This window comes from Hibiscus syriacus, unplaced genomic scaffold, assembly GCF_006381635.1.
Source record: "Hibiscus syriacus cultivar Baekdansim isolate YM2019G1 unplaced genomic scaffold, ASM638163v2 tig00110597_pilon, whole genome shotgun sequence".
Taxonomy (NCBI): Eukaryota; Viridiplantae; Streptophyta; class Magnoliopsida; order Malvales; family Malvaceae; genus Hibiscus; species Hibiscus syriacus.
In genome coordinates, this window is record NW_024062795.1 from 1,174,694 (window position 1) to 1,202,660 (window position 27,967).

Consider the following 27,967-nt stretch of genomic DNA (forward strand, 5'->3'; position numbering starts at 1 on the left):
AGGTCCTTGAAGCAAGTTGTTGACTATTCTACCTCTATTGAAGAAAAAGAATGAACGAGGCCAGAATGATGAAGTATTTCACTTTCTTGAAAGTAAGTGGTCCAAGAAGCCAGAAAGTCTAGAGAATCGAACTTGTAACGTTCTCCTGTGACATCCTTAGTAATCCATCAAGAAAGATTATCACTTATCTCATACTGAGGGCTATAAGCATCACCAGACAAATTATTTTCCTCAGCCATCAATCCATGTCTCTAGTAGATTCTCCAATCACAGAGTCACAAGTCCCATTAGGGTGTATTATGGGAATGAACAAGTCCACTACTTGCACTCTGGTTATACCGTGATACTGATTCAGATCTTGATGCATCATTGTTGCCTCTTCCATGTCAATCATGTTCTTTGTCAGGATTATATCCATTATGTCCTTCAGAAGATTGTTGAACTTGAATTTGAGAACTTATGGTATTAGAATAGATTCTACACTTATAAATCTTTCATATTGGATAACCTTGGTTACATGGATTCCAAAAATAGAGATAACCAAGTTTTGTTATCAACTAAACCTTTCCATATTTCCGGAAGAGTGAGATATGGCAGTGCGTATCTTGGGGTTACAGAAAAGAAAGTTGTTGTAGCAGCCATTGCAAGAAAATGCACCAACAAAAATCTTCTAGTTCATCCTAATGATGTTTATTTCTTCCGGTAAGGTTGTTACACTGGATGCCACTAACAACAAGGTCGAATTCGCCAAATCTACTCATTAATTGCTCCAACCGATCAACATTCAGTTCTTGCGCATCTGTTTTCAAAGGTATGCCAAGACAGTAGAAGTCAACCCATGCATCACTGATCCCAGAGAAAAAAGACAAGACATTGATACCACCGGGGAATATGTCTCTAGCAGATCCTCCTCGTGTATAGTGTTTAGGGAAACCTAGAAGTATTTCCACCTCATCAGGTTCAAGTGGAACAACTTTATTTCTTCCAACCCATACCAGATTCCATTTTCGGCACTCATCAAGAACATACTTCTGGACACTCGAATGTGGCTCATCGTCATAAGCTTCAAGAGCCTTACGGATCCTTTCTGTCAATTTGACACTTCCTGTACATGTTTGTAAATAGTTCAACTTTGTTCTTGGATCCCAAGAAGGCCACCATTTCTTTGTCAATGGAAAAAGCATCATGTATGGTGCGTGGAGGAAGCGCAATAAGAAGAAATATGTTCTCAATTGGCAGATTATGAATATAGCCCCTTTTTCGTGCAGTAGCACAAATATACTTTGAATCTACAAATCCTAGCTCTACATCATATCAGTACCGTGACATTTCGGTCCAAACACCAACTGGAGCAAGTGCCACGTTCTCGTAGTAGAAATAAGGAGGCCCAATAACATCTTCTGGAAGTGTTCTTTGAGTTATCTGATTTGGTTCAGTAGGAACCCCAAAACCAATCATTAGATTTGAAAGATGAACTGCATAATCGTCTTCATTAAGAGGCCTCTTTTCAAGCTTCCTCTGCTTCTTCCTTTTTAAAAAAAATCATAGCCCGAGTTTCGCCTTTTCTTGTAATTGGGGTCATTGCATAATAGCTTCCTATCTTCTACCGGAAGAAGTGCGTCAGCAGCCTTAGCCATTTGAGCAGCACATATAAAATCTGTCAACTCTGCAATTGATGAATCCTGACCACATCTCTCCATGGCTATTGAATTCATCACTTAATGGATCAACATTTCCAGATAAAGTTCATAATGAGAAGAACTCATCTGAAGAAGGAAGAAGAAATTCATAATGAGAAGAATTTGTTCAACCTTTTTCTCGAATTCATCACTCGATGGATCAACATTCCCAGATAAAGTTCATAATGAGAAGAACTCATCTGAAGAAGGAAGAAGAAGTTTATAATGAGAATAACTTGTTCAAATTTGTGCTCGATTCTATCACAGAAGGAGATAGATCAGCATCAACATTTCCAGATAAAGTTCATAATGAGAAGAACTCATCAGAAGAAGGAAAAAGAAGTTCATAATGAGAAGAACTTGTTCAACCTTTTGCTCGAATTCATCACTCGATGCATCAACTTTTCCAGAGAAAGTTCTTAATGAGAAGAACATATCTAAAGAGGAAGAAGAAGTTCATAATGAGAAGAACTTGTTCAACCTTTTGCTTGATTCTATCACAGAATGAGATAGATCAGCATCAACATTTCCAGAAGTGTTCATAACGAGAAGAACTCATCTGAAGAAGGAGAAGAAGTTCATAATGAGAATAACTTGTTCAACCTTGCCTTAATTCATCACATATGAAGCCAAATTAATAACCCCTCTTTTGAAAACCAGCATTTCTAGAAGGAGTTCATAATGAGAAGAACTCATCTGAAGAAAAAGAAGAAGTTCATAATGAGAAGAATTTTTTCAACTTTTTGCTAGATTACATCACAGAAGGAAATAAATTATCATCCCAGTAGAAAAGTTCATAATGAGAAGAACTAATCCTAAAAGAAGAACTTGTTCAACCTTAGTTCAATTCATCACATATGGAGTTGAATCAACAACACCTCACTCGAGGGATCAACACTTCCAGTGAAGAATTCATATGAGAGAACTCATTCGATGAGGGGAGAAGTTCATAATGAGAAGAACTTGTTCGACCTTTTGCTTGATTCTATCACAGAGGAAGGGATATCAACATTGACATTGTCATTCTTAATTAAATCCATTGTAGAATGACGAGGATCATCATTCCCAGTGGAAGAGTTCATAATAAGAACTCGTCCGAAGTGAGCAAAAAGTTCATAATGAGAAGAACTTATAGCTCAAAAATTTGAACAATTCAAGCTAAAAATGGTGTTTTATGTCTTTGCTCCATTATTGTTCCACAATAACGAGCAAAGAGGGGCAGCTGTAATCACCATTTTTAAAATAACAGCAGCCCATCCACGTTTCAGCTCCAGCCAACATTCCAACAGCTTACAGCACTTCAATAACAGCTGACCCTCCACCACAACATTGTTTAAGTAGCTTCTAACAACAAATAGCAACACTCCAGCAGTCTCTACAACAACAGTAGGAATAACTACCCCTTCCACGTCTACGTTCCAGGATCTTCCACCAACGACAACTGGTTCTCTGCTCCACACAGCAGATGCCTATACCCCAGCTCCACGTCCTGATTTCAGCTCCCCACCAACAAGCAAGCAACAACACAAAAATCATCATATGTATTTTTCAATTTTTCTTTTATTTTACACATGTAAAACCCGGTTTATAAAAACCCAAATAAAGATTGTAAAAAAGGGAGGAAAAATGATTTTTTTCCCACCCATTCGAAATCAATACAACAACATTAGCAAGAAACCATTTCCAAAGATCCATTTCTTTTCCATCAAACTTTTCTATTTTTTTATTTTTTGAAATAAAGAGAAAGGGATGAGAGTTTTGTTACCTTGGTCGTCAGAGCTAGATCGCCTTTCGATCAGGCTTTGGAAAATAAAAAGGGACCGTTTTTTTTACCTTAGTTGATCGAGGTCCGGTGGTCGGTGAGGGGTTGGCCACGACGGCATCGTGGAAGAGATGGATATCTCAGCCATAGAGGAAGAAGAGAAAATGAAAGAGGGATGAGAGTTATTTTGGTCTTCACGTGTTTCTGGAAAAGTAAAAAGAGGGTTTTATTTTAATTTTTTTGGGTAAATTTTGTGTCAGGTCCCCATTTTCTGGGAGCTTCTTGATTTGTTCACATATTTTATGGATTAATCACCAAATGGTACCCGTAATTTCAACGCCTTTTTTTCGTTTTAGTCATTAATTTAGGGGTTAATTATCCTTAGGCCCTCAAATTTAAGCATCTATTTACATCCTGGTCACTAACCCAGGGTCGAATTACATAACCACTAACTTTACCTTATCTTTATATTATATTCACTTAAATAGGAAAATCCCTAAATAATCCCTATAATTTAGGTACATATTTACACTTTAGTTCTTGATTTTTAATTTCGAAATTAGCTGTTATATTTTTATTTTCTTTCATTTTGATATCTATGATTATTTTATTATATTTTAATCATTTTAATTCTATCTTTTAATCTTCTGAGCTATTTTATTTTTGGGCATTATATTCGATATCTTTTATTTTAGTTATTTACTTAATATTTAATTATGCGATTTATTTTTTTTATTTAATTTCATTACTTTAATTTTCTATTTTTGCTTTACATTTTTTAATACTTTAATTCTAGTTCTTTAACTATTTTGCTTATTTTATGTTTATTTTCATATTAGTCATATAATATATATATTATTTAAATATTAATATTATTTATTTTTAATATAAGAAATGGGTTGTCTTAAAGCATCTAGAAGCTCTTTTTTTATATTCTTAAATAAATAAATATTCTATTTTTATAAATTATAAATATTAATTTATTTTAATTATTTTTAGAAAAAATTTTAATATTTTTATTTTTAATATTAAGAATGGGTTGTCTTAAAGCACCTATAAGTTTTTCTGATATTTCTAAGTAAATAAATATCTTATTTATAAATAAATATATATATATATATATTAATATATTTCTTAAAATTATATTAATAAATAACAGAATTATGAATTAAATATATTTTTGAATTTTAAATTTCCAATAATAGAGACAATTTACAATCGATAGATACCAATTTTTGGGCGTTGTGGGGTGTTAATCCTTCCCCAAACATAACCGACCACGAACCCTTTTTATTATTAAAAGAACAAATTTTTGGTTAAACGCAGACTAGTTTCTCTTTTAAAATGGTATTTTCTTAAAAACTATTTTAAAAGATGATTTTTAGGTGTTCGACCTACTTAACTCAAAATGTTGATGGCGACTTCAAACATTTCCTTAAAAAAAATCATTTATTTATCCACATCACTTTTCCCGCCGAGTAAAATTTCGTGGCTGAACGAAAACCGGTTACGACAAGATACTCAAAAGAATTGCTAAAGTAACATAGCAGAAAAGAATATAACATATGCAAGGCAACAAGATACTCAAAAGAAGAGGGTGTAGCCGTGTAGGTAACAAATAATTAATCAAAACCGCTTTCAATTTTACTCCAAAGAATAGCTGAACCAGATCGAGTTTCCATATGATTATCCTTTCCTAACCCGTAGCATAAAATTTCCCTTAACCAAAATGTGCAGACAATGCAGAAATGGTAAAACAATATACTTCTTTAAAATTATGCCTACAATTATCTCAAATTATTCCACCGTTTCCACTGTTCAATTAATCATTGTAGCACAGAATTTTTTGTTTTACTTTGCTGTTTATCTTTCTTCTCACCTCAACAATAAGTTCAATGAAGTTAATATGAAGTTACTTTCATCTCCCTGTTGACTTTTAACATTTCACATGCAAAATTTTTCGAACAAATACTTAAGAGTACTTGAGAAAGAAGTGACACTCACCTCGACAATCAAAACCAAGTCCTTTGATGTCTAGAACTTCATTCAAGAGGAGCAATAACGTCTAAATTATTCTTCATCAACCATTTGTGAGGATGGAAGGTTAGATGATTCAATATTAAGTCCCAAACCATGATTCTTGAGCAGTCCCAAGGTAAGCTTCCATCTGGCTTTCATCTTCCACTACTCGTTCAATAATTGAGCCTGACTGCAAATTCAGACCAGTGATGTTAAAAGTTAAGAAACACATATGGAACAAGAAGGATCAAATTATTTCAACAATGTTGCAAGAGACTCTTCCAAGGGTTAATTTTCTAAAATGGCAGCAACCGCCATGATCACGGTAGTAAGGTGAAGCAATAAGAAACCTAAATTCAATTAAGGAAGGCCTATCACTACTTGAAAGCCATCTTTGTCTGTGTCAAGCTGTCTAATCTGTTCAAGAGTGGGTCCGTGCCATCGTTTTGGATCCCAGAGTATGGTACTGTTGAAGGCAAACCCGGTATTTCAGCATGGAATCTTCTCAATCTCTTGCTTTGTCCATTTAGGTGCCATCCAATTACTTGAGTTCCATTACAACTGGCCCCTTCAATATAACTCTAGTGTTGTCCCAGTCTGTTTGGCCACAGTCCATGTCCCGAACCACTATATAATAAAGGCCAAAGTGAAATAAATTGTTGTAATAGGCGCAAGTAAAAGGAAGGACGTTGTGGTGATGAAACCGAAAACAATTAACCAAAGAGATCCAAGCAAAGAACGGACAAATAAAAACATAAAGTAGATACCTAATATGCCTCATTTTCTCAAACAGATCGATGGAGTAGATGTTCATCATTGGCAAAGTAGACAATTCCATCAAGATGATGACTTTCAATGTGAGATAATGCCACATTTCTTTGGTGAACGTGATACATGCACCAGGTTTCATAATACATGTTTCTTTGGACTAATGTTTCTACTCGAACCTATTAGAAGAACAAAGTCTCGAAGATTCAAAGCATATCTATTCGGTAAGTATAATGTGAATGAATCATTAAACGATTTTAATGTGCTCCTTTTAATGTTTCAGATTCGAGGTCGAATCTTTTTGAAGAAAGGGAGGATGATACATGCATCACAAGGCTCACATCAAAGAAAGAAGTAATAACTCTTTCAAATGATCCACTCGTCCAAGCATTGGAAAAGAAGATCAGAACAGAAGAAGACTTGCGATGACTTTTTGAATGGGATCCTGATCTTATTTGGTCAATATGTCTTCTGGAGATACGACCATCTATCTCTTATCTTTCTAACGGTTCTTGAATCGTATCAATCCGATATTGGAAACTCAGATATGTCCATTTTACTGAAGACGATGCATGCAGGAAATCCTATACGGGATTAATACGTAATTTTGTAATATTACGAATTTTCAATATTTATATTGATTATTTGTAATAATTTAATATAGGATGAAGAATTATCTTTTAGGATCAAATTTATTATTTTATTAGGAATTAAGGTTGGGTTAAACAATATTTTTAGTTATTATTATTTTATTAAGAATTAGAGTTAAGACATGTTTAGTTTATTGTTATTTTATTATTTAGTTATTTAGGACCTTTAGAATTCAGCTCATATATAAAGGAGGCTTCATTCAACTTTGTAAGAAGATTTCTTTGATTAATAATGCAACGAGAGTTCGTTTTTGCAAGTGTTGATTGTCTTGTGCCTTCGAAGCTTCTTCTCCTGGACTTTTTTCAAGTTCTCTTGAGGGAGATTAATCTTCACACTCCAATTTGTCTTTTTATCGCGACTAGGAGGGTTGGTTAGAGTCATATTATGTTTGCCTTTTCATTGCGACTAGGAGGGCTCGATAGGACACTTATCTATCTATTTTCCACAAATCCATCCTCACCATCATCATCTTTACCGTTCACCTTCATAAGGGAGATCTTTTGATTTCTTGGTTATCTTTTTATTTTTAATTTCTTTATCTTTGTTTATCTGTTCTAATCTTGTTTTATCTTGCTTCCAGCACCTCAAAAACCCTAAAAGAACCCTAGCTATTGCCGCCACCTTCTCTATTCATTCGTCATTGTTTTTATCGAGTCTAGAGCTTTCTAGGTTTGATTCTTCAAAAAGAGCACATTCATTAACCCGCCACGCTTCCCTATCAATTGGTATCAGATTTGGGCTGATTCTTGGAAAGAAGCAAGCAATCTTGCTTGTTCTTGCACCAAAAACCGTCAAGGTACCCCAACGGAGCTAGTTCACAAAAGATTCACCGTTTCAGGTTCTTTTTATTTAATTTTAATTTAGATTCAATCCTTCTTGTTAGTTTGCTATTTTTTCAAAAGAAAAGGCCAAAAAAAATAAAGAAAAATCAAAAAGCCAAAAAAAATCACAAAATGAAAAATTGCAAACGAATGAATTTAGGGTTTATATTATCCAGATATATATTCATTCTAAGATTAATCTCCAGCCCAAATTTCACCCCAATCGGAATTCATTATAACCTTCAATACATCATTCAAGTTTCATCAGCAGATTCGGTCTACAATCTTGTCGAATTTCTTGAACATTATAAGGAATTTTGTGGTGAAAATTTCCAGATTTAAACTTCATATATTGAAGATCATTCACACAAAAAATCAGAATTTTTGGAGATCAATAACACCTTGAACATTATACGGTTTAGATAATATGCTTGAAGCGATCGAGCATACGTCGGAGTTATGACAATCAAAGCTTCCGAGATTCCAGATTTATATCTTGAAGAAGGATTGATATCAGCGCATCATCTAAATTCCCTCCTACCATTTCCTGTCTCTGCACCATTCCTGTGCCTCCAATGTGACATTATTTTCAACCCCAGTGTTGTCCACCATTGAAGTTACATTCCTTTCTGAACCATCATGAGTTGGAAAACTTCCAGCGGTCGATACTACCTGAACAGAGAATGCTTGTTGCTTCGAAATGCGTTCATATAAGAAAAGTCCAGAAAAAAGAATGTCAATCCAATAAAAGAACCAACTATGAAACAGATGAAGAAATGAAAAGAGCCCTCCTCAAACTTGTCCTTTGTGATTCAACCTATCAACAGGCCTAGAGGGTCTCGGCGAAGAAAACACCGAACCGAAGCTTGAGAATCGGATAAACCAAAAAGAGAAGATAGCAATCCACCATTTGTCGATGGGGGTTCGGAGTAAATTATGATAACCTCGACAGAGAGAAGGAACCGAACGTTCAGCCGCCCCAGTAACAGATTACCTTGTTGAGGCACCGGAGACAATGCTTCTAATTGATGCCATCAACAGATTCAACACAATAGATCAACCAAATTGATTATAAGCTTGTTTTAAACATGAGTATCGAAATATGCAATAAGTGCTCATTTGTCCATTGCACTTTCCTTAATTAATCATTTCTGCTAAAATCGAGAGCACCCCTACAAACCAATAAACATCTAATCAATCCAACCAGATACACTTTACTAGACAAATTCAATCTAAAAAAAAATACTACCTTCTCTCTCATCTAATGCTAAATAACTATCAGTAATTCGAAATAACATTGCTGCTCCAAACTCTGAATCTAACGAAAAGGGCAACCAATTTGCCTTCGATCTTCTTTTCCAAAAGTTACAAAGATGAGAGAACCAGCATCATCTCCGAGCCTTGTTTTTCAGCAGTTTACAGACAAAATAATAGCAACAATATTTTCAGATCTTTCTTTGCTTAACCAAAGAAAAGATGCTGAGTAATCTCTGTAATGGCCTTGGCCCTTGAGAGTTGAAAAGAGAGAGAGAGAGAAACACTTAAATGTAGTTAAGAGAATACACTCCTTGCTTCCCAGTCGAAAAGATTTCAGACAGAACACAATAATTTTTTGTTTTTTTAATGATATTTTTGGTAACCGACGATGGCCGGAAGTACGTACATGATTGAATATTTAATCACGTGTAATCATGTGATAGGTGGAAAATGCATCAATAGGCCCCCTGGTTTCGCCCTTTTGGATGAGATAACAGCTTGATCCCAACCTTGGTTTTGGCAAATATAGCTTAATCATTGATTAGTCCTACAAAATCTACACACAATTATAGGAATTTGGGGTTTTCAAAATAAATTACAGTATTTTTGGCAAATTTCAATACCGTTAAAATATGTTGTAAAATCAGACATCATCGATTTGAAATACATATAAATTATAAATCCATCAACACAATTTTTTATTATTAATATAAATAAATATAATACAATATCTATTTAATGATAATTATCAATCATTTGATACTCAAAGTTTAACAAACATATTTGAAAGCTTGCTGTTGGGAGAAGATGACATTATAAGATGTATACATGTCAATTCTTAAAAGCGCTTTATATTTTTTTTAAAAAAAAGGAAACTAAAGAGATGTATACAATAAATGATATATACATTGTATCACAATAAGATAAAAAATTCCATACGAATAAAAAATAAAACAAAGGAGAACCAAAGAAAAATACATACATATATATGTATTATATAATAGAAATTAAATATTATATTCGGGAAAGAAGTATACAAATTTGCTTGTTCACATGCCAGGCCTTGCAGGATTGGTTTTTTGATTTAATTTAGCCATGTCAACAAGGTCTCCAAATAGCTTATCTTCTGGTTTTGAAGGCTTGGTTGGCGGCACGAAGTTGGAACCTGGTAGGAAGAGTTTTTGGAACCGTTGTTATCTCCTATGGAGCCCGTACATTTGTTGATCAAGATACCATTGTTGACCGTGGCCGCCATGGGGTGCCATTTGCTGCCCACCATACATATGTTGAGGAGAATACATCGGTGCCATTATCTGGGGTACAGGCATTTGCTGTGGAATCATGCCTATGTTATACGGTGCTCCTTGGACTCCTTGGGGATGAAAACCAAATTGGTTTCCCTGAACAGCCTGTTGCTGCTGGTTATTAATTGCCAACAAATGACCAGTTGTGACTGGCTGAATGTAGACACCCACCACTTGATCACTGACCATTTGTTGAGGTCCGAAGGGGGGTGTTACAACAACTTGAGTAACCATTGACTGGGAATACTGAGGAACTGCAACTAGGCTACGCTCAGCTGCTTGTGCTTCCCAGGGTGGTGGTAGTGAGCTGGTACTCGGGGCACCTCGACATGCAAAAAGTACAATTCATAAATTCAGAAGCAGCAGAGGCTGTGTGTGCAGGAAGTAAAATGCCCTATTCAAGCTTTTTTTTAGGGGGAAAAGCATATTATAAACAGAAACGAACCATATGTGGGTGAGGTGAAGCTGCTGCTGAATGTTCCAGGCAGGACCTGTGCCTTGAGCAAATGGCTGTTCATGTTGAGGTGATCCCATGTTTGGTGCATTTCCAATCTCGTGAAAGTTCTGCTGCTGAGTTTGAGAGGTCAAAAAGCTTTGCTGATTTGAGGAGTCGAAGGATATGGTTGTCCACCCGAATCTGAAGAGGGTGTTAACAGCAGGGGTGTTGTTATCGTCAGGAAACATATCAAAGAGAACAAGGGCCATTTGCTGTGATGATGCAGGAGTTGTTTGTTCTGGTTCTCCCACAGGAACAACGGCAAGTGAATCATCTGCCTTTGCGAAATTGTAGTCATCGCCACTAAGGAGGTCCATTTTAGGATCAACTGCCGCCGTTGGAGTTGAACCAGTCGTAGGAGGTACAGGAAGCGATGACTGATTGAACGTTTGAGAACTTGTGCTCGAGGTAGGTCTGAGAAGAATGTTAGTAAAGCTCAAGCACTGGAAACATTATCTATTATAAGATTTAAGATAACCCAGAATTAAATGAATTCCAATGTCAATACTAGCAACCTAAATTTGATAACCAAATCAGACGTTCCTCAGAGAGAAACGCACAGCCAATCACTATATCTGAATTTTTCAAAAGGTTTCCACTTGGGCATAATCATGCACCTGCAGTGTTCTGAAAAATCCAGCAACTAAATTTTCCGAGGATTCCTCAAAACAAATAAATCAAAATGGTGTATGAAACTTGTAATCAAGTTCCAGGGTACTGCTTAAGACAAGAAACATAATAGACATTATTATTCTTAGAAAATTCTATCAGCCGTATACTATGTTACACGGACTCTTCATTTTCATGAAATATGTGTCCGTGTCTAACACTTGGGTGTCAACTTCAGATACCGAGCATATAACAGTCCAGTTCAAAGAAGCATAATTACCTCCCTTCAGACTGTTTGCTGCTATCCCCAGTATCAACTTCAGGCTTAGGTTTGTCAGCTTGAAAAGTTCCTGAAGCTATCTCTTCATGCTGTGCTAGAACCCGCAGCAAATCATCATTCAATGCTAAACCTTGACACAAAAGTGACTCATCCCTGCAGGAGATAAAGAACCAAAGGTGATGTGTTTGATATGTAAAAAGTATTTCTTACAACCCGTTTATCATTCCATTGTCATCTAAAAACCCATGCAACTTATACACCATACATGCCAGAATAAATGAAAATATCATGCAGAAGTAAATATCTCTTTAGCAGTCATGTAGAGGTATAAGCAAAAAGTTAAATGGAACAGAAAAAAAAGTAATCCTTCCTCAAACTGCCCTGGTAGCTAGTCACCAAAAGAATATAATTGAATAGAATAGTGAATTCCTTTGATCTCAACGCTCAGAATTTCACTTCCTCTATTTGGTCATGAATTAACAAGTGAACCTTCCAATAACCTAAAAGACCAGGTATAAAAATGAAACTAGTCAAAGAACCCGCAAAGGGACCATGAAAACAGATGATAACATCAACTCATCAAACCAGACAAATGTATTACGGCTGCTTGGAAGTTAACAGTAAACCATTAAGCATCGACCTAAAACCAATTGTCAGCAAGTGAAAATGCCCAACTTGCACAAGGAACCCAGGGCATAGAAGAAGCGTGATGATACCATTTTACCAGTCCCCCTCACATGTAGCTAAACAAGTTTACAGGACAATCTCACGTCGGTTTAGGCAGAAAGCACAGAAGACACTTTCTCTCTGATACTGTCAATGATCCAACCTAAGACCAATTGGCAATAGGTGGAGAGACCTGACTTGAATATAAGACCACATGAAATCAAGACTTAACATATGAAAGATAACACTGCTTAACTGGGTGTCCTTACATTGTTGAGTTAACAAGGTGTACAACTCTTTGTTTGTAGACACGGCACTGCTGCACTAAGTCAACAATCACCTCCTGTTTAAGTCCCTGAAATTGTAGAAGAAAGCTCAGTAAACATATAAATAGAAAAATGAATTTAGAAAAGAAAACATAATATTCATAAAAAGATTATTAGATGATTTAGCAACATGAAACTCTAATGAAATCTGAAAAGTTCTACGGTACAAGCGGGAAAAACATAAAGTTTACACTCAAAAACTGATTCAGAATCTGTCGAATTTGAGCACAGCCAATGCAATTACTACACAGATCAGTTATATTACGACTTTGGTAGTCATTTTAAATCCAATTAGACTCGTCCACTAGGAATCCACATTACCATGCTCTTGTGAGAACAAAATTGTTTTAGCAAGTAAACAAAATATATCCCTTTTCTCGACATATTAAATTGTGAGCCTATACCTCTTTGTTTCCAGATCTAATGCATTTAACATTTCTGCAAGGACATCCATAATACCACGTGCATTCTGAATTTCTGACATACTGGGAAACAGAACTCCAGTTAGAACAATAGATGCCCACCAATTATTAAATACCAAGCAGGAAACATGAATTAGCAATGAAATGTCAGTATCAATAATATGACACAACAAAGAATCCACATTTTTCAACTATTAACTACTCTAGTATGTGAAAAGTCCCTATTGCTCTACCTCAAGAGGAAAAGGGCAATAACTGGTGTGGAACACAACATCCATGTTTACCTGCTAGGGACAGGGAGCACTGTACCAAATTGAGAAGTCAAAACAAGTAGGTTTTTTTCACTCAATAATTCATTTTGATCCATTTTTAATGTACAGTAAGTGAATAAAAGTTTGTTTCGACAATTACTCTTATTTTAATACATATAATATTAAATTAGTCGTATGTACTTATTAGAATGGAATACTATCCTTATTATACAATTGAACCTTACTGTAAAGCTCAGGGAAGAAATTATTTCAATGAGATTAATTATTTAAATAGTAGATGATGATGATAGGATTTATCATGAGCAGAAGACTTTTGCTTAACCCATTACTGCAGCACAATTTTTACAAAGACATTAGGAAGAGTTTTTCTTCTTTTTTTCTTCACTAAGAAACCCTTGGTCTCTTAACATTGAATACGAATAATGGAAAACAAGAAAAATATGATGCTTCTACTCATACAGCTGAAGTACAGAAAAAATACCTCAGGGTTGGGAACTCAGGCTGTGCAGAAGACTCGCGTTGGGTATAAGACAAAGGTTGTTTGAGGAGTGAATACAGGGCAGACGTCTCATTCCTCTAGGGAATACTGCCCCAGCATGCTGAAACATCAAACCAGTTTGAGTCAGAGAAAAAAAAAGGAAAAGGTCACGTTATGTGAAAGTGATACCCGTATCACATGTTTTGAATACAACGGTATCGAGAACAAAATATAGCATATGAATAAATGGATCCCAAGAATACAGTTTGAGATGAAAATCTCAGTAGACATACCAATAACTCTAGGTATGCAGCATAATATTGTGGATATCTTGAATTTGCGCCAAAAGCTTCTTGCCAACTATCAATCAGACTCAATATCTTTTCTTTGACATGAAAATTGGGCTGCTGCACTTGAGCAGTACAAAAAACTAAGAACAAGTTTTACAAGAAGAAAATAGATCAAAACAGGTGTATAGTTACCTTTTTCCTGACCAATTTGACCATATCATTGAGAACATCTCTCTATAACATGTATATGGACAAGGTCCCCACAATTTTTATGATAGTTTCTAGTAGCTAGAACATAGGAAGTAGATCAAAATTAAACAAGTTTAGATCTATAAGAAAGATATAGAAGACGTGATAGTAATATCCATGGATTAGTACAAGTCAATATAAAAGTTATCAAGTGCTTACAGTTAAGGTAAGAAGTTGAACTTTGGGATTTTTATGTCCAAGCTGCTTTTTTATGCCTTTTATAACATCTTTTGCTTGTCTGATAAACGACAATTTCATTTAAAGAATAGTAAAGAATAAAAACAAATAATTATCAAAAGTACTAGCATACAACATAATCATCGTTAAGCCGGTCATGTTTAAAGTAGCTGACAATCTAATTCATATCTGAAAAATGAAAATTGAAACGTCGGGAACTCAGGATAATAATGTAACAGCCAATGAAATCATCTATCATGTAGTATCTTTCAACTTTGAGACAAATAGCTGAGGTCTCTATCACCAGATATTTACATGAAATTGAATACCGACCCGTATTTAAAGCTCTATATCGCACACATCCATGAATTAAATTACATATTGAACGAAAGAGAAGAGAAAAAAAATTGATCAGTCTAGATAAACATCTTAGACCAAAATTCTATAATTTCTATAAAATATGAGAATTTCAACAACAACAAATCGAATTCAGAAACAAGATAAGAAACTAGGTTCACAGTCGTCATATTCATTCTTATTAATCATATTCAGACGCAATAATTCTAACAAGAGAGAGAGTGAGTGATAGAGAGAGAGAGAGATGGGGGAGAGAAGAAACTAGAATCCAGTGCGACGCGTACACGGGGTTGCGAATAATCAAGTCGCAGATCTCGAGATTCCTGGCCCAATCAGGTCCGATCAGCAAGCTGCTGGTTGCTTCCACCATAGAATTCACCATCTTCGTTCACAAAAAAGCAATTCCCCCAAAAAAGAACAAAAAAAGGATTATTATTATTATTATAAAATATCAATCAAATTCCGGCCACCGTATCGGGTGGTCGCGAGGAACTGCGATACCGAAGGCGCCACCGAAAAATTCGATGTTTATAAAATAAATTCAAACAGCGAAGAATCGGCAGCTCCTCTCTTTCTCTCGCTTCTCCACCTTTTCTGTCTCTGTCTACATAAATCGGATATATATATATATATTTTGAAATTATCTGGGAGGTAAAGAAAATAAAAGGAAAGCCAAAGATGATATGCCACGTGTTAATAAAAAGTAGTAAACACGTAGCATATCTAGATGTACTTGCCTTGATACGGATGGTTTGACTTGCTGACCGCTAATATCCAACCGTGTATCGATTGTCCGCCTAAATTTGGTAATAATACACAAATAATATATTAAAATAATTAATAATCTTGTATATCAGTAGAGATAAATTAAGTAATAGCCACTCATCTATTTTTATTTCGTTTTGATCATTTTATTATTTTTTAAGTCATATCTAATGTTATATTTTGATTTTGTTTTAATATTTATCGTTAAAAATTTAATGATGATATTGATGTGCTATAAAATAATATCATAAAAAATATAAAAAATAATCATGTCAACAATTTTATTTTTTAAGGACAAGTGATAAAAAAACGTAAAGTCAAATATGATTGTAAAAAGTAGTTGAATGACAAAATAAAGTTGTAAATAAATGAATGACCAAATATGTAGTTTACCTAATAAATATATACATTTTCAATTAAAATAATTTGATTACTAATTTCAACCGACCGGCCAAATTACTTGTTACAAGAATGCAGAAAGTGTAAATTATAAATTTAATAATTGAATTTTTTATCATTCTTATTTATTTATTATACTTAAAAAATTATATTTAATTATTTAATTTTGAATATTGAACTTTTTAATCATTCTACAATTTCTCCCTATGACATGATTTTTTATTATTTTTCAATCATTAGTATTTTAAACTTAAGATACATAGATTTTTTACTTAAAAACTAAATTTATTTTTCTAAACTATGTATCTTAAGTTTAAAAACTATATATTTTTACTTAAATACTAAATTTAAAAAAACTATGTATCTTAAGTTTAAAATTATATATTTTTTACTTTTTTTATTTGAACTTTTAAAAACTATGTATCTTAAGTTTAAATACTAAATTTAAAAAAAAAACTATGTATCTTAAGTTTAAAAATATCTTTGATTAACAAGTTGGTGTACATATCTTTTGATTCTTGACGATTTTAGATAAGTAAAGTGATAACTCTAAAATATATTTTAAATTTTAAAAATGAATCTATAAACTTAATAAAAATACATAAAATTTTCAAAATTTATTTAAAATAAAAATATTCAAAATAATAATAATATTATAAATAAATTAAATTTAACTATATTTATAAAATTAGAATTAAATTCACATAAAATGTAAATATTAAAAGTTAAAGTTATTATCATATCAATCAAAATGATGTAAAATTGGTGGAAAATATTAATACGTGACTAATTGTTCATTTCCAAAATTGGCAAAGACCAAACTGTTCCTCTTTTCTTGAGAGGGACCAATTGTCACAAATTATAAATTTAAGGGACTTAGGAGATCTTTTTACTATTAGAAATTAAAATACAACAATTTGCTTTTTGTAGTAAAGTAAAATGGCAGATATATATCCTGTGAGAAAGAATGGCCAGGTTGACAGGGCTGGGCTGGCTTTGGAATTTTAAGAGTTTGAAAGTTCAAACCCAAAACCAAAACAAAGAAGGAAAAGGAATTAAAAAAGCAACGATTTGACAGATTCTGGCCCAGCTACAGTTCCCAGGGAATAAGAAGAAAATATATGAACTTCGCTGAAAATGGGTTTTTGGAACAGAAATCAGAAGAAAATAAATGTCTTTCTTCGATCCCATTACTCCCCTGTAAAATAAAGTGCTGTAATTAAACCTTAGATCCGAGGTTTCTGAATTCTCTTTTTCTTTTTTCTTTTTTCTTGTTCCTTTGTTCATTTCTGTTGTAAAAAAGAAATGTTGAAGTTGTGGAAATTTTATCAAAATTGCTTGGCAATCCACCCAGTGAAGACACAGGTTGTAAGTTCAGGCCTGATTTGGGGTTTTGGTGATAGCTGCTCAAACCATTACTCACTCAACTGCCAAGAAACACCATCATCTTCAGGTACAATCAGAAGCCATCATATTCCCTACTTTAACATGGGTAGTCTTTAATTCTCAGTATTTTCCTGCCCTTGTTTGAGTTTGACTTGTCTATTTTTTGTGAATTTTGATACGTTCTTGATGCCATTGAATTATTGTTGTAATTGAAAAAGGTGTTGCTGCATGTTTGTTTTTCTTCCCCAGATGGAATTGGTATCTTCTTTATGGGAAAGTAAGCATATAATCAGTTTTGGCATTTTTCTGTGTAATTGGGGCTGTACTTAATTGTTGTTGCTTTTGCTTTCAGTCTGCCAATTTATGAACATTTTGAACAAGCAAGATGCATTTCTCCCCTCTTTTGAAGAGAAACTAGAACCGTACTTGCTGAAATAAGGAGATTTGATGGATTTAGTTCATTTTTCTTGGTTTGAATTCTTTAGAAAAGGAAGAATTTTGTCTTTTGATTACATGCATTAAAGATGGCCTTTCTTTGGCATGGGAGCTGGGTTTGCATCAATTATCACTGTCAACCTCATGACCTTCAGGCTAGCTTGACCTGCAATGCTAGCTCTGTTATTCGACTCTTTTTCTTCTTGAAGGAGAGATGTCTACAGCGACATCCATATCCTACACATCGACATGGTTGTGGTGATATGATCCTTCAAAGACCTTTCAAGTAAATGGACATTTTTTTAAAGAAATGAACTTACCTTTTGTTGGACACATACCAGTATCCAACATTCACACACGAGTTGAGTAACATAGATGCAATGAAAAGCGTGATTGTCGAGTTACCTTAGATTCGATCCCCGCAATTCCTGTTGTACAAAGTTGTCCACAATGGAGACAATAGACATTGCATTCTTCCTTATGTGTATTCTAAGCATCGTTAATTTTGTTTTTTTTTACGGCTTGTTTCTTTTAGTACATGAACTTTCCTTGCTGTTTTTTGTATGTATCAGAAAAGGATAAAAATTTGAAGATTAATTGGAAACGAGTGCTACTACAAGCTTGTTCGGCTTCGGATTTGTTGGACCAGTTGGTCATTACTGGTAATTCAAGAATGTTTGCTGCTTGCTTTTTCATCTTAGAGTTTGGATTACATGATCATCATGCATCGGAAAATTGCTATACACGTAAGGTTTTCAATATGTAAGGGGATTGTTATGGAAACTAGCAATGGTTTATAGTGGTTACTTTTTCATTTTCAGTTGAACTAGGTGATGGAATTCTTCCATGGTTAAAATTTGCGTGCTCAATGTTTTCTATATGCAAACCTTGTGTTGAAACTCTAACTTCTTGGTAACATTTATAGGTACGAAGGTTTGGACCGATGCATAAGGTTGCGACTTCATCTACGGCCAAATTCTTTTCGTTTCGTGGGTACCAAAGTCGCAGTCGATGGTTTCATCTTTGGGCCATTGGATTACTTGTATTTTTCACTTACATGGATTTTCCGCCGGAAAGAGTGTTCCCCAAATCAAAGAAGATGTAAAGAGAGATTTCGTCCCGGCATTCATTCTCGAAGGAGGGCTGTGGCCGATTGTTCAGGTTGCAAATTTTCGATACATACCGGTGAGATACCAACTTTTATATGTCAACTTATTCTGCTTGTTAGATAGTTGCTTCTTATCGTGGATTGAGCAACAAGAGGATGCTCCATGGAAGCAATGGTTGAATTCTTTGATACCTTCCGGGGAGAAGAAGGATGAAGGTGGATGACTTTATGAGCTTTGATGTTGAGTATTGAAAGACCTGTTGGCATCATTGAGCATATTACATGTTAAAAAAGGGGTTTTTGATACCCTTCGGATACAAGTGAACATTTTTATCTTAAATCTCAATCCAGTTAATAAATGATCTTGATCAACTCTTCACTATTGGTAATTCTTTTTAAAGATAATATAAACTAAGAAAGTATTAAATATGTCCTGTGAGTCTCGTAATATTGTTTAGTAATTTTAGCAACTTCTTGGAATGAACTGTCGGGTGGAATTATGTAAAAGAAAATGTACATTTCGATTATGCAAAAAAGGAGTTTAACAATTCTCTCTACAAAATCGATTTTCGGTTTGCAATTGAGAACATCCTTACCCATAGCCATTAAATGGAGTAGTTTTAGGGTTCATGGAGTGCCAAACTTGGACAAGGCTAATTCGAAAAGGGTTGAGAATGCCTGGGATGTACTTTGATCATCAGCTTTGATCTTCACTTGGGCTTTAGCCGATGATGTGTTGATTATACATTCGACAAGATAAATAGACGATTCCTCTTATTTCTGTGCAAAGAAGAAAAACTTGAAATTGGGGGACTGACCACCTGATGCTATGCAGTGGATGGAATGACTTTGCATGTGTCTAAGTAAAGCTTGAGGGACTGCCAGTGCCGCAACAGCTTGAGCGCTTAGTGAGAGTTCCTGCACCAATGAAGGGCATGTTGAGTTCCGAGGGAGGTGTGGATTAAACACTGTTCTGCTACAAAAATTAAGAGCTGACAAAGGACCAGATAGTTCTATCTAGGGACAAGCTGGTGGTCTAGTTTTCAAGGATGGGCAGGATTTTTGTTAAAGATCCAAGGATACTTTGATGCTAAAGATGCATTACTTTCACAAATAATATGTTTCTAACATATGGTCATAGCATAGTGTTCATTGGCTAGAAACAAAGTTATGGCAATAAAATAAGGCACTGCAACAGAACTATCCTTGCATATTGTTCTGTTAATTTAAAGGTTCTAATGTTGAGAGAGGGCAAGTAAGAGATAGGCATGGGAAAAAAGAAATACAGAAGCAAACCTGTGACAAAGCAACAGGCAATTGGCGCCACTTCTGCTGAAATGCGCTTGGATCTAGAGCTTTGTGTTAAGCTTCAATTGAGGAGATGACACATCAGGTACTGCTGGCATGCCAAGACCAAGAAGATCATCAATTCCGAAGCTTGCTTGTAGAGAATGGCACGCTGTGGGGGGATCTGAAATTGCCGACTCTATCTGAGTTTCTGATGCAAAGACAGATGCAGAACAATCATAAGGAACAGCATACACTGCTCCATTATTTCTTGAACCTCTAGTTTCTTCTTTCTCTGCGATTGTTAAAAGCAGATCCTTGTCATTTTCTTCCACTCTCAGACTAGAAGCAACATTATCTGCTGCTTCACCAATAGATAGATTTCCAAATTCATTGCAAACTCAAGTGGACCCCTGTGTTCCTTATCTGTAACATGTAGATGGCTGCAAATATTACAAATATCAGTTAACCTCAGTCTATCATGATTGACAACACAATCAAAGAACCTGGTTTCCCCTAAAGAGATGCAGAATGCATGCAGTACGCTAAATTGTTTAATAGCAGAATGGAAATTTTGTGTAAAATTAATAGAAAGATAGGAGAGGCGCAATGCTGTGAATACAGAAAAGAAACCAATAGCAATAGTAGTCAATATTTTAGCTCTCAACAGCACTCAAAATAAAGTTGTTGCAATTTGTTTGGTAACAGAAAAACTATAAGTTGCAAGTCCATTCCATAGGGGTTGTTGGTGGGTCTTCCATGGGTTGTTAGATACAAAAATGATGCAGGATAAGAAATTGACAAAGGGAAGAATGACTTAGAGATGCAAGCACTTTAGGTAGACTTTACCCGGTTTAAAAATGCATCTTTCAGCAACAGAAGGGAAAACTCATTTACCCTAAATTTCAAAATGGGTTGTAAATGAGTAATAAGACTTCTTTGGGAGCCTCATTTAATTGCTTAACATTTAGGTCTAGTCGTTCTAAGAACAGGTTTTCTTAATTGTTCTATCAAGTCTATCAAGGGGAGTGTTAAATCGTGTAATGTCCCAAATAAACTAGGTTTAGGTATCTTATAGTATTGTATCCAGATTGGTCCTCACTGCCAAGTAGTTTTTAGGTCGCAATGTTGGAATTGCATTTTCCTTGCAAGCATTTTGGTCACCTTGAATCAAAGGCAACCTCCTCCTGATACATGCCTAGCATTTTTTCCCTTTAATATGCAGGCTGGATGGTTTAAAGCCCATCAAAACAGCTTTAGAATGATCTAAAGCACAAAAATGCGTATGACATAAGTTGGAAGAAGCTAGGTAGTACTTACCTTCTGGTAAAAACAGATAAACTGTTAAATTCATCAATATCCGATCTTTAATTTCACTGCTTGAGTATCTGCAAATACAGAAACAGCTTGCTTTGGAGGGTTTACCACACGTTCAGTACAGACACATATACCGTAAAATCCTATAGTAGAATAGCGCTCTGTCATGAACATCCTGCAGTCAAGCTGAAGGTCGATTATCGTTTCCAGGAAATAACTTGACAACTCAAACAGTACAATGATGTAAGACCGGAGGAAAGAAGACATAAAAACAAACTCATACCTGGTGAAATCACCAATACCTGCAGCCAATGCAGCTCCCAATGCAATGGCATAATCCATCAACCAAGTAAATGAAGTAATTCATAACACAGATCTTTGAATCCAGCTTTCAGAAATTCAATATAAAAAGAGACCCAAATTCTATCAATTGAAAACTTAACAAATACTTCATCTACAATAACACAACAGCAGTCATGCCCTTGTTTGTGGAATAAGTTAAGAGACAACACAGCTAGGAGAGAAAGGAATGAACAGGGGGAGGGGATCATGCAGGGGACTGAAAATGTGTTACGTAAACGCAATTATTTTATGAGATCAAGCACCTACAATGATTAACATTGCTAAGTTAATCAATATACACATGCGCAGCATCAGATGTCAAATGAAAGGACATGAATGAAACATAGTAGTAACAAGGGTTCGAGAATGGAGAATGTATGCAACAATAGATGCAGCTCAAAGTAGAATCAACTGGCTCAATAACCTCTTTCTCTTTTTCCGAGAGAGATTCAGGAAATAAAAAACTATAATCCGAAATGACTGAGAAAACAAAAACATGGCTCAACATGGAATCATTGGATAATATCCATGAAGGCTGATTACCTCAGCAGAATGCTCCTCATCCCAGTTTTCAACTAAACTCTCCAAAATATATGGAGCATCTTGCATATCCTGAGAATATTCCCCCAACATCCATATAAGAGCTGCCTTGGCTTTTGGTTCCTGTACATTTTTGCTGCTTATGTTCCCAACCACTGCAATGCAATCATGGCTCCACTGAGGATATTTTCTAAGATCTTTCACAAGCACCTGCATAAAAGAACTCCAAAATAGAGGTATGTTATGCATACATTTAACAGATCAACATCCAGTAGGGGCATAAATATTTACTTACCAGAGCTTCAGCAGGCACGTAGTCTTTCTCCATTTCAAGGAATTGAAGAAGCCTATCAACAATTGCATTAACATCATACTGCTGTAGCGCTATTTTGCCAACAGCTCTGATTGACTCTCGTGCAATTGGAGTATCAACATTTGCAGCATACTCACATAATTCAGTAACTGAAATTTTGTCAATAGGGTTATATATCAGAATACTTGAGAGGAAGCATTGAAAATTTACTGATTTCATATTTTCCAGAGTGGCCCTCAAGAAACTAGGGCTGCTTGCTTACCAATCTCATAAGTATTGCTCTCATTTGCTACTGCTGTCAACATCTCAAGCTTCAATCGTGTGACATAAGATGGTTCATTGTACTGGCAGTAGAAGTGTTTGTAGTCTGAGGAAAATACGTAAGGCGCGCGCATAACCAAGAGGTGCAGATGACTTAAAACTGCATAAGACTGTTCCGGGCTTCCTGAACTAACAAGGGTCAACAGCAGTGCTTTGATACGTTCATAAACCTTTGCATAAAAGGGTTACATTAGCAAACTCCTCCTGTAAACAAGACCCTGACCAACTGAATTAATTCATCTATGTAATACAATCAATTATAGTTTAATAAAAAGATCATGATTCATGTATGATGATTCAGAGTCAATGAAACATGCCCAGGTTCTTCTTGTTAACAACAGGAACAAATAACTTACAGGCTAAATTACAAGTTTGATTCAAATTTAGAGACTAAAAAGGGGAAGATACTGATGACTAACAAAAGAAGCATGAACCGCCGGATCAAAGGCAATTGAAAGCACCTCCTGATTGTACACAACTGCACATGCAAGGAGATTGCTTTTCGAAGTATAAATTTAACAGCTTCAGCTATTGAATAAAAGAGTCGGATAAAAAGAACCTGTTGGTGAACATCAGTCATGGACAGGGTTAACTGTAAAAAGACTTTGACAGTGGCTAAGACAACAGCCCCATTTGCATGCTGAAGTCTATCTTCAAGGATATTCATAATGTCAAATCTGACTGCTGTCTGACGGCACATATTTAGTTACCAACTCAAGCACAAGGCACTGAGCCCATTCACTAAATTCCTTGATTCTACACGTAAAACCCCATTTAAAAGCATTAAGTTAAAATAATATCATAGTTGTTAGAATTACTTAGCAAGATAAATGACTGTATAATCACGACAAGATTGTAAGAATTGAACTTTCCCATTTCTTCAATTTTATGTATGGAACATACCGATTCAATAGGTAATATATAACTGGCTTGCTAATCAAAGTTTGCCTTTCCCTCGATGCCTCTTCAGAAGTGCTAGCTTCTGCACTCCAAATCTCTTGTAACGCACACAAACAATTTGCAACAATCTAACGAAAGAAATAACTCTTAAGCTGCAACCTAATTCTACAAACAAAAATAAAATGTTTGACAATCAACTCAAGCTTTTAGACTATTCTCACTTGAGTATCTGAGTCATTGAGCATCGAATGCTTCAACATTGAAGGAAAATCCGCATCAACACAAGTTGAAGCTGAGATTGATAAGCTTCAAACTCCAATGACAGCCACCATTCTGACATAGCTATTGCTATCTTTCAATCCAGATCCTAACGGCCCCACCAAATACTCCCCAGATTTGCAACTCGTAATGAACACAAACTCCGTAAGGCTAGCTCTCGGATCATTGGATCTTCGTCGTGGCAATCCTTTGGAGGAAGTGATTGTCAGAGAGCGAGATCGGGGTTGACTTTGGCATAATTACCGAGAGGTAACACATTTTCTTCAAAACGATCTCGGAAGTCGCGGAGCATCACCATCTCGCCAAAGAGGGAGGACACATCGATTCCGATCGTCATAGGATATCACTTTTTTAAAAAGCTCTCGCTTCGAATCGTCCACGCCTGTGACCGCTTCCAGCAAGTTGCCGGAGCTGGAGTTTCAAATCGGAAACTTCACTTTACATAACAAAAATAAGAGAGCTTAATTAGAGTTTCATAAAAGAGAGATGAAGAACTAAACATATTATGACATAGAAGCCGTATGCAATTGTTTGAAGAAAGAATATGGGGTTAAACAGGAAGAACTGATATTGTATGCCCAATCTGTTGGAAGTGGGCCAACTCTACATTTGGCCCCTCATTTACAGAAACTAAGAGTTGTTTTCATAGTCACATCCTTTCCGGCATGCGGGTCTTTTGTCCGGTCAGACGAAGTAAGCTTCGTCTTAATCTTCCTGTAAAATCATCTATATGCTTCTGCAATTAAATGATCTGGATTTTGCATTGAGCAAGTTGTTTCCAAATGTTTGCAGAAAATAGACAAAATCCAGCGTGGTAACTGCCCAGTTTTTGTTATACATGTTGCATTAAGCGACCAAGTGCATCCTATTATTTTAGAAAAGTAGTTAAATTTAACTTAATATATTAAAGAAAAAAAATTACAATTTTTACATTTTCATTATTTTTAAAAAAATAAAATTAAAATTTTAGACATTTATTCTTAAATTTTTAGATCCGCCACTAATATATATATATATATATATATATGAAGTAAAGTTGTTTTTTGATTCATTGACATACATTATTTGATGTCGGATCAAATGGCTGCAGGGCACGAATGATGACATTGTGGATTGGTCTCGTGGGAAGAGACTATGGGAACTTTCAAAGGAAAAGTACGATCCTTTATGGATCAAAGGTGGTGGGCATTGCGACCTTGAAACTTTCCCAGTGTACATCGAGAATCTACGCAAATTCATCAATAATATGGAGAAGATTTCGATTACACAACCAGATAAACAACTTACTTACAGCCCCAGTCTTATAGACTTTAAAAGCAATAAATGCTTTAGATTTAAGTAAATTTAATTTTATTAATGATTTTTTTAATAATTTAGGTTGATTACATGGTATTATATATTTAAAATTTTCTTAACTTATTGATAATATATACACACTCCACATACATTGTTGCTATAACTCATAATCTCTAAGAAAAATAATATTTCCTATGGTTTGATGGGTTCTTAATGAATTTATTTTAAATAAAAAATTTATATACATTTTAATTTAATACGGGAGGGAGAAAAAAAACTGTGGGACTAGTTTTAAATTCAGACATAATTTTAAGATTCATAATTAATAAAAATATAATATAATTTTAATTCTAGTGTAAAAAGTAAAAAGATTCATAATTAATAAAAATATAATATAATTTTAATTCTAGTGTAAAAAGTAAAAGGGTAAAGTACACAAATGATCCCCAACTATAGGATACTGCTTTGTTGGATCTCGAACTATTAAAAATTACTAAATGATCCCATGATTATGGAACGTTGCTTTATTGAGTGTCTTGACTATTAAAAGTTACAAAATGATCACCTGACTATTCATTATGTTCCAAAATCCTCCTTTTCCGTTAAAAAAATTAATGGTCGTCTGAGCGGGACATTAACATGTTGACTGAGATATGATAGTCGTTTGAGATTATAAGATCATATTTTATCATATCTCAGTCAACAGGTAAAAGTCCAACTTAGACTTTCGTCAATTTTTTAACAGAAAATAACTAGTTTGGAACATATGAATAGTCAGGTGATCATTTTGTAACTTTTAATAGTGGGAGACTCGACAAAACAATATTTTATAGTCGAGAGGTCATTTTGTAATTTTTTATAGTCAATGGACTCAACAAAGTAGTATCTTATAGTTATGGGACCATTTGTGGACTTCACCCAAACATAAAATAAAAAGTTAAGAAATACACATGCGTGGGCAAATTGAATAGTGATTTTAAATAAAGTATACCTTTAAATAACGAGGTGCACGTGTGGGAAATTGAATAGTGATTTGTAGACCACAATTAGATCGAGTGCAAATCTCTTTTTTTTTAAAATGTTAAAATTAGAGAAAGAGTCCTTGTTAATCGAAAGGTTTGCCACTATAGTCATTGAAGCAAAAACAAATTGTTTTAATTTTTATTAACAGAACAACAAATGACACCTAGCTATCTACTAGATTTGCAATATCTAAGTGCTCAAACATATATATGACAACTGATATTTCAATAATTTCCCATTTTGGTAAAATATATTAGAGAATTATGTTCAAATGATTTTTTGGTCACTGAATTTTAAAAAATTATGAAATGATCATTAAATTTATTGAACTATTACAGAATAATCACTACGATGATATAATAATAAAGTTTGATATTTTAATGACAATATTATAATAATTTAATAAATTTAATGATCATTTTATAACTTTGAAAGTATAAGTATAATAACCAAAATTATGAACATAGTTAAGTGTTCTATAGTATACTTTTAAATTTTAAATTTTAAACAAGATTTTGTTAAGTTCTCGTATTAATTTTATTAATATTTTTTTCATTTTGTTTAACTATCAGTGACTATTAGTTGATCTAGCGAAATACGTTGTTAAATCTTTTAAATAATATCATTGGTTCAAATCTTCATGTTATAGAAAGAAAGAAAACTAAATTAGAAGAATTTTCTTTATAATTGTCCAATACAATATTCAATTCGAATTAATCGCTAATAAATTAAATATAGATTGTTCCACTTATGTGACATTTAACTACTTAAACTTTAAGGCTCTCACTATCCTACACTATGTTGAAGATGATGAGAATGCAACTTCTCAGAGATTTCAAAGCCACACATAGACTTCGTTTCTCCAATGGAATACTTTTCTTTCTAAAACAAAGTGTGTGATGAATTTTGCTCACATAAATCCACTTTGTTTTAGTCTACTTTCTCTCTTAAACTCCACTTAACATGTTATAAGGCAACGTTGCTGTTAGGATAATTAACTTTATTTGGGATCACGAGTGTGGACAATTTTAAGCTTAATTTAATGGACATATATTGTGAGTGAAAATTTTAGGTTTTATAATGTTAGAATGATGACACGTAATATAATAATATATATATATATATATATATATATATATATATATATATATATATAAAAGAAAATTAGACCGCATAGTAATATCTAAATCCTTCTATAAGATATTAACTCTTAAAATTAAATTAAAAATAAATAAAGTTCTACCACTCAATTTTTGGTTTATGAATCCGTTGGACAATTTTGGACTACATTCATGTTTATAGTAAGTAAAACTTGATTAATTTAGATTGATTCAGATTAAATAACTCTTTTAATCTAATTTATTTTATGTATT

At 34.3% G+C, this 27,967-nt stretch overlaps 4 pseudogenes; 1 reads left to right on the forward strand and 3 right to left on the reverse strand.

Moving 5' to 3' along the window:
• Positions 1–1,152: 1,152 nt before the first annotated feature.
• Positions 1,153–8,734, reverse strand: LOC120134750 (annotated as a pseudogene).
• A 1,272-nt stretch (positions 8,735–10,006) lies between these two features.
• Positions 10,007–15,492, reverse strand: LOC120134751 (annotated as a pseudogene).
• Positions 15,493–18,391: 2,899 nt separating this feature from the next.
• LOC120133857 lies at positions 18,392–19,346 on the forward strand (annotated as a pseudogene).
• Positions 19,347–19,513: 167 nt separating this feature from the next.
• LOC120134753 lies at positions 19,514–24,627 on the reverse strand (annotated as a pseudogene).
• Positions 24,628–27,967: the final 3,340 nt, after the last annotated feature.